General features: G+C 33.1%; 1 protein-coding gene across 2 annotated transcripts in view; it reads left to right on the forward strand.

Moving 5' to 3' along the window:
• Nucleotides 1-15,102, forward strand: part of Spock3 (SPARC (osteonectin), cwcv and kazal like domains proteoglycan 3) — a 433,106-nt gene that overhangs the window by 41,009 nt on the left and 376,995 nt on the right. The window lies entirely within an intron of this gene.

Below are 15,102 nucleotides of genomic sequence, written 5' to 3' on the forward strand. Positions count from 1 at the left end.
CAAGCTCTTTCCCAAAATTCAGATTTATAAAACTACCCTGTGATTGAATACGTTGTGTTTATTTTTAAGCCAAAATATATTGAATTAACCCAAAGATTAATAAATTTGATATGTAAATTAAATAAAGTTCATAAAGTTGAACAAAGGTGAGGTAAAGTAATTATATTCTCATCAGTTTATGATCATACTATGGAATTAAGAAATTGCTTTGTAGGAGCCATAGATAAAATTATGTCATTAATTGGTTTATACTGGGAATGTCTTCTCGTACAACTTGCAACTTCTTGAGTTGGTATCATCAGAGGCTACACTAGTTTAAATCTGGTTCTCCTGCTCTACTGCTGACTTTGTGTATGTGTGATAACTACCAGGTTCCAACTTTGGTATAATTTGCAAGATACGAAAAAGAGTCCCACATTTAATAGTCATTATAGAAGAAAAAATATGTATAAATTCTTCTTTTATAATTCAAAAAATGCATTTAATAGGCATTTTAATGTAAGTGCATTTTTGTATTTTATTCATTGTATGCATTTATGTAGATTACATTTACTGATGAATACTATTAATTTGATAGTATTACTCTTGCAAAACCAGGTTTGCATTCATTTTGTGCTATTTATTTCCAGTATCAGTTTATTTTCAATTTAAGAAGCATATGAGATAACATTATGGAAAATAAGAGAGATTCTATAGTGACACCCTTTATATTTTTTTCTTCTCAATTATAATGTATTTTACAAACAGTTTAGATCTGGAATATTCACTATACATTGTTCTTTTAAATAACCATGGAAGATGTCATCATTGTCATCCTCTCATTATTGTCATCGTCATCATCATCATTATCATCTGAAATAATTTTAAACCAATTAAAAAACTGTAGCAATAGCATTTTTTACTATTATTAGAAAGAATGGAGGGGAAAAATACGTAGTTTTGATTTTCAAACCTCATATGCTTCTTTAAACATTTTCTCTCCTCGAAGAGTTTATGTTCTTTCTCTTTTCCTTTCCTTCTTCTTTATTCATTGTTCCACAGAAGAGAAATTACGTGTGTCCTGGGGAAGAAATTTTACTCAGCTCACTTTTCTCAAAGTCTGATAGGAAGCTTTGATAAATCTGAGGCAAGAGTTAAAACTGTTTGATTATAGCTCAGGTGCCTGTTCACACCACTGTGAGGGACCTTTGCTCAAGGTCATATTCTGGAGGAACTGCTGTACAGAGTGCCAGGCCAGAAGCATATGTTTTCTTATGTTCAGGATTAAAATTTCAAGGTCCTTTTTTAAAAACAAAATAGTTTTAACTCTTACATTTTAAAGGGAAGTGACATGTTGTAACTCAACAGAATACCCAAGTTTCTTTGTTAACTTCCAAGGTTAGAAACTAAGAGTTGCCTCCAGGAAGGAGCCCCAGAGACGGTGAAATCAGCAACTCCAGGGAGGTGGGCTTCATCATTTGCCCTTCTCTTGCTCTAGTATTTCCTCATTATCTGATGATTGCTGTTCATAGCCACTATCACTTGTAATGTTATATGTGTATCTTTGCAGCAAAAATGCTTAAGTGTGGAATAAATGAAAAAGATACATGTTCAGAGAACTCTGTTGGGTATCTAGTAAGTGGATGCCATTGTCTGGTCCAAAAAGCATTCCCTGTGTTTCCTTCTAGTTTGCAAATTTAACCAATCCCCTTTATACTTTCTCCTTGTGTCTTGAATTGTCAAAACAGCAGTGATTACCAGAAAATGCTTTGTGTTTTCAATAATATCTCCTGTACAAATTCCATGTGTTGGTGTTGAGTTTTCCTTCTGGAGAAATCTAGAAATAAAAGAAAAAAAAATCCCCATATGATCATTACACAAATATGTGAATACATTTATATATTTTCTGTTTTCTAAGCCAAACATTCACTATTAAACATTTTGTATACTACACATGAACCTTTCTTTATGTTTTTGGGTAATTACACAGCCATTGTATTTGCTTTTTATAGGATTTTTATAAAAAGACATTGTTTATCTTTAAAGCAAATTTACAAAATGGTCCATATTTAGGATGTAGTAAATAGAGAAAGGTACAGGGAAAAAAATGTTTTCTAAGATTTTATCACACAATGATAACCATGATTATGTGAATTGGCACATAAAGTTGTGATTATTATTTACTTCACACATGATATCAAAGGCTGATTTCCCAGGAAAATAACTTTGAGACTTGAGGGCATGAGGTTTACCAGGGAGTATTCTTTGGGACAACGTATATGAGGGGAGAGAGGTAGAGATCTTGGTGCCTGAACCACTGACTTAGAATGAAATCCCGACAGATCAGCCCAGGAGGAGCTGTGGAGTTAAATGAATTTAATAGAATCATGTTATATGCATAAATATACCACAGATAATTTCACCTAAATGCATATGTAGAAAGCACCAATCAGAAAATAAATAAGAATATGAGTGAAAGGAAGATCAGCAGAGTAGGGGAAGGAGAATAAGGGGAGAGGACAGGAGTAGAGGAAAGAGGGGAGAACAGGGATTGAAAAGGAGTAACTCAAACTCCATGCACATATGATTCTTTTCAAAATGAAGCCAACTGCTATGTATGACTTTAATGTTTAAACACACACACAAAATTGACCCTTAAAAAAATGAATCATTTGAGGCAAGGGAGCAGTCTTAGTTTGTGAAAATTGATGAGTCTTTGCATATGGCTTGCCCCAGGGAAAAGGTGATAGCTGGAGAAGGCCTCTCCTCTAAACCAAAACTGGACAGTACACTGCATAACCAGGAAATTAGTCTAGAATAGGGTACCTGACAACACTACATCTCCTACACATACACAAAATATATGTAGCGCTTTGAAGATCATAACTCATTTTTTTTTGTATTTTTTAAATTTTTTATACTTACAAGTGGTTTCTGTGACTTTGTGATGAGAAATCTCAGGCAACAATTGACACTCAGCTGTTCTCATGTAACTTGAGAGCAGTTTTTACTCTTCTGATTGGTTTTCTTAAGTACTCAAAACTAATAAAGACTATTTCATGTATGCAAAAATATACTTGTGGTCAGCATAATATGAATTGAGATGTTTTTCCTAAAATGTAATGGATATTTTTAGCCGATACCTAATATTTTTTGTGGACCTTTATAAATTAATGGGTAAGCTTCATGGCTATATTTACAAGTCTATAAATAGGATTAAAATCTGTTACTTTTGCTGCACTCTATGAGAATCACTAATTGATTAAGATTAATTCTATAGCCTAAGTATGTTATTGTAGAAATATGTACTTGAGTGAGCTACCAAGTCAATTGACAAATTGAAATAGTTCTTGGAAACTGACTTTTTCAAAGATATGAGATAGAATAGTTCTGTGTGATTCAATGCTAGAGTCCCTTCAATAAATCAGAAAAAGAATCAAAAATAAAAGAAAAAATTAAAGCAAACACTAAATTATAATATTTTCTAATTCTTGTTTTTTAAAGCTATTATGAATACATCCTAATAATAGGATGGATATTCTGGCATTATGTCAACTAAATGCAGATTGTGGTACTTTTGCCTCTAGTTGGAAATTAAGTCATTTTAGAGATGGGTGTGGGCTAATTTGCACAGGAACATCCATGAATCTTGACTTTTAAAGAAGCTATAGGTTCAATGAAATATGAGTTCATCCCCCACCTCCAAACCTCTATCTTCTACAAGTAAACTTCCATATAGGGTTGACACTTAGCAAGGTCATAGCTATACCAGGCACTTCAGTATGGCATTGAGGATTGTGAAGTTAATTTTCACAGAAAGACTGTTTTTTTGTAATGCTAAGTAACACAGGGTGTATGACTGCCTAAATAAGAAGAAATGGATTTCATAACCCCATCTTGACATTCTTATTTTTATATGTAAAATACATATTTCTAGATAGATATTTATGTAGCTGGCTAAATATTCATGTTTATTCCTAGTATATTGAAGGAAATTAAGTAAATCATAAATCGCACATAGGTATTTTCATGTGATATAAAATAAAGACAGCCAAATACAAATGAATATAAGACATGTATTTGATTAAGAGAAATTGTACCAGAAACTTGTGGTGAATGAAGTCAAGAGATTTGCAACAAATCTTGCAAGATTACTGGTCTTACTGCAGTCTGAGAGAGCTGGGTGTCAACTGTAAACTTAGGTCTTCTGCAGTTTGGATAAACTCCATGAAGATTGTAATGAGGAAAAGTTATGCTTATTTTAAGGAACAGGATACTTCCTTGCAATGAAATCTTTAGGAAAGTCATTATGCATGGTACTTTTTAACACATAGTATTATACTATATAGCATACACTATATGTATGTATGTATGTATGTGTGTGTGTGTGTATATATATATATATATATATATATATATATATATATATTTATGAACTTGGGAAAGGACATAGTTAATTTGTGATGAAACCTATGCTTAACTTGTTTTAAAATATTTTAAAATTTATTTAAATAACTTACAAAATTTATTATCACTTTCATTTTATGCTTTTTTTCTTCTGAGCAAAAGAAACATTAGAGTACAACCTTAAAATAGTTTGAGAGAGACTTGAGTATTTATATATAAATTTAAAATTAATGAACTATAGAATTTCTCAGACTTAAATTTTCAGTTGTTTATTTTTACTTTCCTTAAAATTTTACTTATAAACTTTATAAGTAATAGCCTGTTTTCACACATCATAAATTAAAGTACATAAATTTACTTCTAAATTTTATAAGTGTTAATCATGTCTTTTTTATATTTAGTATCATTTTTAATAGCTCTGAGTATACTTCTAGATCTGTGAATATTAAAATAATGAATTTATAAAGATGGATATAATTCTATACTTTTAATAGATATGAAACTTAATTCTATCTTCCATAAAGACAAATTAGCCATGTATAAAAGTCTTAAAAATGGTACATAACATTTGATCCCAAGGTTAGAGATCCAATGTTGGGTAAAATTATCAAGGCTACATGGAGATCACCCAAGCATAGTGGGATTCACCCTTAGGTGAGCCCTGGTTCTCTTTCCTTGATTGTGGGTGTAAACTGTGATGTGCTTACTGATAGTAAAATCTGAAAACGGTATTGGAATGACATTCTCATGCTTGGGCTACGCTATGTGACCAAAGCAACAGGATAGTCCCTCCTGTGGTAACATTATGTTATCTAGGACTCACATTAGCAGACTGTAGGGGGAGATTCCCCTGATGGCCTTGGGAAAAATCAACTGCCAGATTGTGAGAGGAATCCTGAAAGGGCTAGTGAACATCTGTGAATGAACCCTGCTGTTATACAGTGAGAAAACAGTGACTCATTCTGCTAATCACAGTCAAAGCTTAGAAGAGGACCTTGATCTTCAGGAGGTAAGGCAGGTGACCAAAACCTTGATTTCAGCCTTTTAAAATCCTGACTTAAGGACCTAGCTCAGCTATGTCCAGACTTTTGATAAGGAAATACTATGTGATTAATAAATAGGTGTTGTTTTAAGGTGCAAAGTTTGTGGTTAATATGCTTCATAGCAATAGATAATGAAAATATAAATGATGTTTAATTTTAGCAATTTTGTACAGCTTAAAAAACCCACAAGCAACAGAAATATAAAAAGATAGCATATTTTAATATGTGCATATACCAGGGTGCTCAGCCAATACAAATACAGTTGGAGAATATCCATCTTCAGTCCTGCAGCAGATTTTTTTTTAATTAGAGCATTATAGTTATACATAGCAGTTGGGCTCATCCCAACAAAATCATACATGCATGAAATTCAGTTTAAATGTTGGTATGTTTTTAAATGATTAAAAAGAGATTGCAAACACTATGCTCAGTATGATAAAATATTTTCATAGCAAAAAGTAGTAGACATATATGCATTCAAAAAGAATTAATAGAATACACACTAAACATGGAAATTAGATTTGTGGTAAATCACTCTTTAGGAGTGATTTTAGCAAGGTAGCAGCATAGTGTTCCCCACTGGAACCCCCACACAGTGACAATAATTTAGCAATCATTCATAAACAAGTATCTGTTTGGGAGATTTGGAATCCACATAGTAGGTTATGAAATTCTGCTGGAGCCAAAGACCAAGGAGGGAAGTTTTGAGAAACCAGCGCAAGTGGCAGGCTGAATGCCTATGGACAGATCTGGGCACGGTCTCATCCTGCTGTGTACTCACGTACAGCCCTGTTTAGCCTTGGTCCTGCTACCAGTACCATAATCTGAAAGTGTTACATCCATCTGTGCCTTGAGTACACTCAGTCAGTTTCATGGCCCTGCAACTCAATTCTATATCTCTCAGCTTGGATCATCTAGGAGATTCCTGCGCAGTCAGGGAAACACTGGGTGATATTCATAACTGTGCTGCTGGAAGAAAACATCCAACTCCAGTCCTGCAGCAGATTATTTTTTTAAATTAGAGATTTATATACATAACAGTTGGGTTTATCCCAACAAAATCATACATGCATGAAATTCAGTTTAAGTTCATGATTCCCCCTTTTACTCTCCCTAATACTGCTCATCCTCCCTTCCCTCCCTTGTTCTACCTCCTGTACTCTTCTAAATTCTCTTTCGCTCACCTATTTATTTTTATTTGATTGGTTCTTTTTACTTATACATAAAAGTGGAATTTCCTGTGGTATATTATTTGTGCACATAATTTAGTTCTTTAAGAATTCATTCTTCATTGCCTCCCCTTTCCCTTCTTTCCACTCTGTCTCTAGATATTCTTCTTCTACTTTATTGATATTCCCTATATCTTTTCAATATCCTATTCTTTCCTATATTTTACTCTAGCTTCCACATATGAGAGAAAAAAAAAAAACCAACAACATTTGACCTTTGAGTTTCTGAGTCTGGCTTATTTCACTTAGTATAATGTTCTCTATTTCCATGCATTTACCAGCAAATGTCATAATTTCTTTTTTCTTTATGGCTGAATTGAACTCCATTGTATATATGCATTTACTACAATTTCTCAATCCATTCATCTATAGATTACATAATTTAGCTGTTGTGAATTGTGCCTTGCAGCAGATTCTGAAACCACTTGTAACTTGGCTACTTGGCTCTAGCCCCTTTCTGTTAAGGTCTGGGTTTAGGACTTACCATCTGAATTTTCACAGGGACTTTCACCAAATTTCCTCCCTGGAGATATGTACATGGACTTTAGATACTGTAGTGGCACTGTAACTCATTTTCAATCACTCTTAGTCATGGTAAGGGAGTGACCCTGAGTCAGAGGAAGATATAACCACCAATGCCTAAAAGCAAGTCTGACATCCTTTGTTCAAATGCTGAATGAAGCCACACTATAATTTGGTTCTAGTTCCTCAGCTGAGAACAGCCCTACTTGTCCAAATACAAAATGGGTGCCACAGTCATCCATATCCCTGGGGGCAGGCCTGCCTACAAACTTGGTCTAACTACAGAACTAAAATATTGTAAATATGGCCAGCCCCCATTTGACTGTGCTCCAGGGAGAGTCTGTCTAACATGAACCTAGAAGAAGGCACACCCATCCACATGAGCAAACTGCAGTCTCATCTCTGAATCTGAAGCAACCCTATGACTTGATTCCAACCCTTTCATCCATGTTTCAGGGCCATACTACCTATCTGTGGATCTATCCAGTGGCCCAAAGGGATACTTTCCAGAGAACCAGTGGGAGACATCTCTTCAAAGCCCTAGTAACTGATGTGTCATATCTGGACAAGTTGTGGACTATGAAACTGATACTTACCCAGTATCAATCATACTGATTAATATCCTATAGGCAGTCTGATTCAACCACAGGAAGGAGAGAATGCAAAACAACTGAGCCCTTGATAACAGGTCCTTCACCCAGCACTAACATTTTCATGTGGCTTCACCACTGCTAGACTGTAATCCAAGAGGTAATTAGAGGACTCAACAGGGGACAGTCTTTGCTGCAACAATTTTGTAAAGACTGGAAAATGTGCTAGTTCCTTTCAATGCACAGATATTCCACAGATCATGAAGAATCAGGCAAATATAATACAACCAAAGGAAATTAATAAAGCATTTGTACCTGACCTTAAAAATGAAAAATTTTATGACAACTAATTCAAATAATCACCTTAAAAAGAGGCAAGAGAACAAAGAGACAACTAAAAAAATTTAGGAAAAAACAATATCTGAACAAAGAAGAAATGTAATACAGAGCAGAATTCATATTTCAAAAAACAGAAATCTTAGAGCTGAAAAGCACAATGATGAAAGTGAATAATTCAAGAGCTTCAACAGGAGCTTATGAAGACTAAAGCATCAGTGAACTTGAAGAAAGGGCATTTGAAATTAGCCAATTAGAGGAACAAAAAACACAAGAGTAAGAATGAGAAAGAGTGAAAACACCAAAATGGACTTATGGGATTCCAAAAATTGAATGAACATATGTATTATATAATTTCCAGAAAGAGAAGACCGAAAGGCCATAAAATTTATTGAAAAAAAAAATAAGGGCTGAAATTTTTTTTTAGATTTTAGGGACTATGTGAATATAGAAACTCTTGAGTCTCAAAGGACCCGAAGTAAGGTCAACCCAAAGATTATCACAAGACAAATTTTAATCAAATTGTGAAAACTGAATGAAAGAGAAATTTGAAAGCTTTGAAAGAAGCATCAGAAAAGTAACTTCTGTGGACATGGTGTTCCATTCTCCCCCGCACAGTCAAATTGAACCTTTTTTTCCCCTATTCTTGTAATCCTAGTGATTTGGGAGATTGGGGGAGAAGGATTGGACTTCTAGGCCAGCCACAGCAATTTAGTGAGACCTCAGCAACTTAGTAAAACCTTTCTCAGAATTTTAAAAAATGAAAAGTACCAGGGACGAAGCTCAGTGGTAAACATGCCTAGGTTCAATCCCCAGTACCAAGAAAACAAAAAACTTATCACCTACAAATGTATTATCTATCATTAGTTTATTCATGAATTTTTTTAGTAGAAAAATCTGTGGACCCAAGGGAAGTGTGTTAATATCATCCAAGTGATGGAGGGAAAAAAAAACCAAAAAACCTTCCAAAATAACAGCATACCTGGTAATGCTAAGAGTATAAAATTTACTGTACAAGGCAGTATATACTCAAATTTAGAATACTCCAATACTGCACTAGTGATGTGTAAGTGGTAGATGCCAATGAATGGATTATCTTTTTTATAAAACTGGTACTTAAGTGTTTCTGCATAAATTAGTTTTAATTCTAGTAAAAATGTTAGAACAAAACTGGAAAAATTATTATACCTGCAATAATTGGTATATGTATATGTAAAGCAAAATATGCATATATCATGAAATGCATGTGGAGAGGGAGAAGTAAATTATAGTATTATATATGCAATGAAGTTGATTTTTTTCCAAATTAAAATAAACACTTAAAATATATTTAGTGTAAGCCTCATGATAACACAGAGAATAAACCTAAAATAAATACAGAAAAGATAAAGAGAAATAAAAAAAAGAACATGACTACAAAAAAAATTCAACAAGTTACAAGGAGAGACAATAAGAGAGGAACAAAAGATAAAAGAAACTGAAATAATCAGGAAAAATGAGACTGAAATAAGTTTTTACCTATTAATAATTATTTTAAATGTTAAAGAATTATATTATTTGATCAAAAGACAGAATATCTGAATTGATAAATCTAAAACAAGATCTAATAATATGCCACCCTTAAAACACCTGCTTTGTTAGAAAAAACACACATAGGGTGAAAGTAAAAAAATGAACAAAGACAATCCATCGAAATGATAACCACAGAGAGCAGCAATGGCTATATTTATATTAGGCAGAATTGTCATTAAGTAAAAACCAGTCAAAGGTTGCTATATAATGATAAAGGGATTAGTTCATCAGTAGGATTAAACATTTGTAAATATATATGCACACAATATGCACCTTAACCTATAAAGCAAATATCAACAGAACTGGAAGGAAAATAGGCAGCAATGCAATAATAATAGAAGAACACTACTATTCAATGGATAGATCATCTGAACAGGAAATCAATAAGAAAACAATGGACTTGAATAACAATATAGATCAAATTACCAAACATACAAATAGAGAATACTCCATTAAAAAGTAGCATAATGTACATTTTTCTCAAGCTCACACAGAACACATTGCAGAAGAGATTCTATGTTGATACAAAAAATAAATGTTAACAAATCAAAAAAAGAATGAGATCATCTTGAATAACTGTTCCAACCACAATGGAATAAATCTAGAAATCAATAACTTGAGAAAACTGAGTAATTCAAAAAACTAATTAAACAGTACATTCTTGAATAACCAATAGATCAAACAAGGAATCAAAAGGGAAATCAATATCTTGATATAACTGAAAATGAAAACAACATATTAAAACTCATGGGACAGAGCAAAAGCTATTCCAAGAGAGAAATTTAAAGTGATGAATGATTATATTAATAAAAAATAAAGATCTAAAATATATTTTTATATTTGTGTTGCTATAACAGAATACCATAGAATGGGTAGTTTTTTAAGAAAAGGAATTTATTTATTATACTCTGGAGGCTGGGAAGTCCAAGGTCAAGGGGCCATATTTGACATAGACCTTTTTGCCTCAGAAGAAGGTGGAAGGATCACAAGACCAGAGGACAGAGTGAGCCACTCCTCTTCTCATAGAAACATTGATCCAAACATGGGAGCCCCACCCTCGTCACCTCCTCTAATTCTAATTGCCTTCTAAAGGCTTCTCAATTCTATCAATAGATGATTCTAGAAATTAATTTTCTAACACATGAAATATAAGACCCATTCAAATCATACAAGCTACAAATTAATTTGGAAATTAAGTGTTCAGCATATGAATTTGGAGGCACACATTCAAACAACCCAATTTTAGATCCCAAGAAATAAGAAATAAGAAAATATTAAACCTCTAATTAGCAGAAGGAATGGAATAATAAAGATTAAAGTAGAAATAGATAAAACAGAGACAAAAAGACAATATTAATTGAACAAAGAAAATATTAATGGAGCTAAGAGTTGCTTTTCTTTTTCAAAAAAGAAACCAAAAACTAAAATTGACAAGCCTTTAGTTGGACCAACTAAGAAAAAAAGAGGGCTAAAATAAATAAAATTAGCTGGGTATAGTGGTGCATGCCTGTAATCCCAATGGCTTTGGAGGGTGAGATAGGAGGATTGTGAGTTCAAAGCCAGCCTAAGCAAAAGCGAGGCGCTAAACAACTCAGTGAGACCCTGTCTCTAAATAAAATACAAAACAGGGCTGGAGATGTGGTTCAGTGGTCAAGTGTTCCTGTGTTCAATCCTCAGTACCCCCCTCCCCCGAACAAAAAAATAAATAAAATTATTAAAAAGAGACATTACAACATAATATAAAGGATCATAAGAAGCTATGCTGAACAATTGTATGCCAACAGACTGGATAACTTAGATGAAATGGATCGATACCTAAAAACTTATGGCCTGCCAAGATTTTATCATAAAGAAAGAGAAAATATCCAGGTCAGTAATCAGTACACAGATTGAAGCAGTAATAAAAAAAAATTCTTGATAAAGAAACCACAAGACCAGGAGGATTTGGTAGTGAATACCACCAAGTGGTTTAAAACAGAACAAATGCTACTCTTTCTCAAGCTTGTCTAAAAACGGAGAGGGAGGGAACACTTCCAAACAGATAACAAGTCAACATGACCCACATGTAGAAGTCAGATACAGACACTACAGAAAAATTACACACCAATATCTCTGTTGCCATAAATACAAATATCCCCCCAAATATTCTAGTAGACAGAATTCAACAGCATCTTAAAAGGATCATACACTATGATCAGAGGAGATTCGTCCCTGTGATGAATCTTGAAACCAAGAGTTGCTTTTCTTTTTCATAAAAGAAAACAGAAAACAAAATTGACAAGCCTTTAGTTGGACAAACCAAGAGAAAAAGAGGGCTAAAATAAATAAAATTAGCCGGGCACAGTGGTGTATGCCTATAATCCCAGTGGCTCTGGAGGGTGAGATAGGAGGATTATGAGTTCAAACCAGCCTTTACTGGATGCAAGTATGTTTCAATACATACAAATCATCAAATGTCTTCATGAGATTAACAGAATGAAAGATAAAACTCATGTAATAATCCAATGGATGGATAACAAGTATTTGAAAAAACAATTACAAACTTTCATGATAAAAACTCTCCACAAATTATGTATGCAAAGAGTGCTCCTCACCAATAATGCCATATATGACAAACCCACAGACACATTTATACTGAACAAGGGAAGACAAGGATATAGAAACAAGATGAAGTTGGCTACTCTCATGGATTCTACTAAATATAATATTGAAAGGTCTAGCCATAGAAATGAGGCCTAAATAAAAAAAATAGATAAATAAGAGCATTTAAATTTGAAATGAAGTTACATTGTCTGTTTCCAGATGGCATGCTCCTACATTCAGAAAAACTTTAAAGGTTCCATTAAAAACAAACAAGCAAACAAAACAACTGTTAGAACTACAACTTCTGTGAAGTTGTAGAATAAAAGATAAACATTAATTAGGTATATGCAATTCCATATACCTACCTTGAACCATCTGAAAAGTGAAGCAAACAATAGCATTAAAATAATAAAATAGTTAATAACATATTTAACAAATAATTTAACCGATAAGGTTAAATTTGTAGTAAATTTGTAGAAGGGCAATGCCCAATGGTAATACTAAGACCCCCATCTTTCACCATAAAGAAAAAATTCAACTCAAAGTAGATCAAAATTCTAAATGCAAGACCCAAAACTACAAAATAAAGGAGAAAAGATAGAAGAAATGTGTCATGACATTGAACTAAGCCATCATTTTTTTTCAGATAACTTCTAAGAGCATAAGTCACAAAAGTAAAAATAAACAAATGTGATTACGTCAAACTCAAAAGCTTTTGTACAGCAAAGGTGTGCAAAAAAAAAAAAAAAATTGGCGTCAGTTAATCAAATAGATAAAATACTTAAAAGTAAGACTTGAAACTATAAAACTCCTAGAAGAAAACAAACACAGGAAAGCACTCCTTGACATTCACTGGTATTGTTGATGAGATTTCGGATATGAAACCAAAAGCACAGTCAGCAAAAGCTAAAATAAACAAGTTTTCTAGAACAAGCTAAATAGTTTCTGCAAGGTGAAGGAAATAGCACAATTGAAAGTGGAACACATGAAATGGGGGAAACTATTTGCACACTATATATTACAAAAGGGCTTAATATCCAAAATATGAAAGGAACTCATTTCAGGCAATAACATGACTTAAAAAGGACAAAGGGCCTGAATAAAAATACCAACCAAATATGAAAAGGTTATCCACATCACTAATTATCAGGAAAATGCAAGTCAAAACCATAACGAAATTTCATTTCATGGCTATATGTATGACTTTAATCAAAAAGTAAAGGAATGTCAACTCAGGTTTTTTACATCTTTTTAATTATGTTTTTTGCTCTTGTTTTTGAGTTGAGTTTCTTATATATTTAAATTTTAAAAAATGGATAATATAAAAAAGTATCCACCTATCAGATATAGAGATTGCAAATATTTCTCCCATTTTGTAGATTGTCTTTTTTGCTTTGTTGATTGTTTCCTTTTTTGTGCAAAAGCTTTTTTGATACACTTTCAGTGTGTGAGGCTTCCATTTCCTTTAGCGGTGAATACCGACTACCACTACTTTGTACTGTCTAGGTTACTATAGGAAATTTTCCTCCAATTCTGTCTGTATCACTAGTGTTTAGAAGACCATTTTTTTTGAACCTTAGAACTTCATATTTCTCAGTATCACATTCCTTCATGTAGTAAAAATTTTTGCCTACTGCTCAGTGCTGTGTAGAAGAATCTCTAATCAGTTCCCATCCTTGCATGTCAGCTCAAATCTGCTTTCTATTTTTGCGTTATCTAAGTATCTCAACAGGCCTTGTATAGGAGGTGTCCTCTGTATTTAATGGTGTCACTGTATGTGTTTTAAAGTGGCACTATGCATAACTCATAACTATTCTAACAAATCATCCGGTAATAAAGGAATGAACTTTTCTGAAATTATTGGCCAGAAGATACTATATACTAAAATAAAAGTTTATAATAAAATATTTTAAACAAAAAATAATCTAGCATTTATAATGTCTTACAATCCAAGAAAAATAATAATGAAAGCATTAAAGGTTGACCAGAACATTGTTTAAAATAGAAAAAAAAAATGACTAGGAATGAAATCCCCAATGAACAGCAGTAGTTCATTGATTAAATAATGGGTAAAACAGAAAGTAGACTCTTGTAAGTCTGTGAGAAAATGCTGTAATGTTCATAAAATATCATAGTATTAGACATCAGAGAGAGAAGTGAATGTGTGGGGTTCATGCATAGGGAAGGGATGTCATGAAGAAAGCATTTAAGAAAGAACAGTCTGAAAAAAAATCAATGCTTGTGGACAAAAAAGGAGAAAGAGTGAAATGTGAATGCTATCTGCAAAATTGTTGCTGAGTAGAAAAAAAAAACTAGAATCTAAAGCTGCTTTTAGAAGGAAAAGGCAAAGGTTTGTGCAAGCAAGACAGAGGTGGTGAGCTGGAAGCTCCAGGATGTCATCCTGAATAACAGGTTAGGTCCCCCCAAACAAGAGTGGCAGCATCTGAGGTGCTCTCTGGAGGAAGGACACCATCTCTGTCACTCTATTAACTGTACGTGTGTGTATCTTCTTCCCTTATCAACATAAAGTTAAAATTATAATCTTTACCTCTTTTACAAATTATATATTTTATATCCCACAAGGGGACTCTTGAATGGAGGTTTGTTTTAAATATGAGTAAATATTTCTGACAAACTATTGATGACACATGAAAAATATCACTCTGGAATATGTATGTTTAAAGCCTAAAAGAAACTCTTGAGCTTTAAAAACATGTAACTTATTACAGTTTTTCATTTATGTTTCCAATTGAGCTGTCATATCCAGATATGATATTTCATATTTATTTCATTTGATTTTATTTTTTCAAAAGTGTACATCTTAAAGAGAAAAATCTACAT

Source organism: Marmota monax, unplaced genomic scaffold, assembly GCF_021218885.2.
Source record: "Marmota monax isolate L192 unplaced genomic scaffold, Marmota_monax_Labrador192_F-V1.1 WCK01_AAM20220418_F8-fsc00040, whole genome shotgun sequence".
In the NCBI taxonomy this organism is placed as follows: domain Eukaryota; kingdom Metazoa; phylum Chordata; class Mammalia; order Rodentia; family Sciuridae; genus Marmota; species Marmota monax.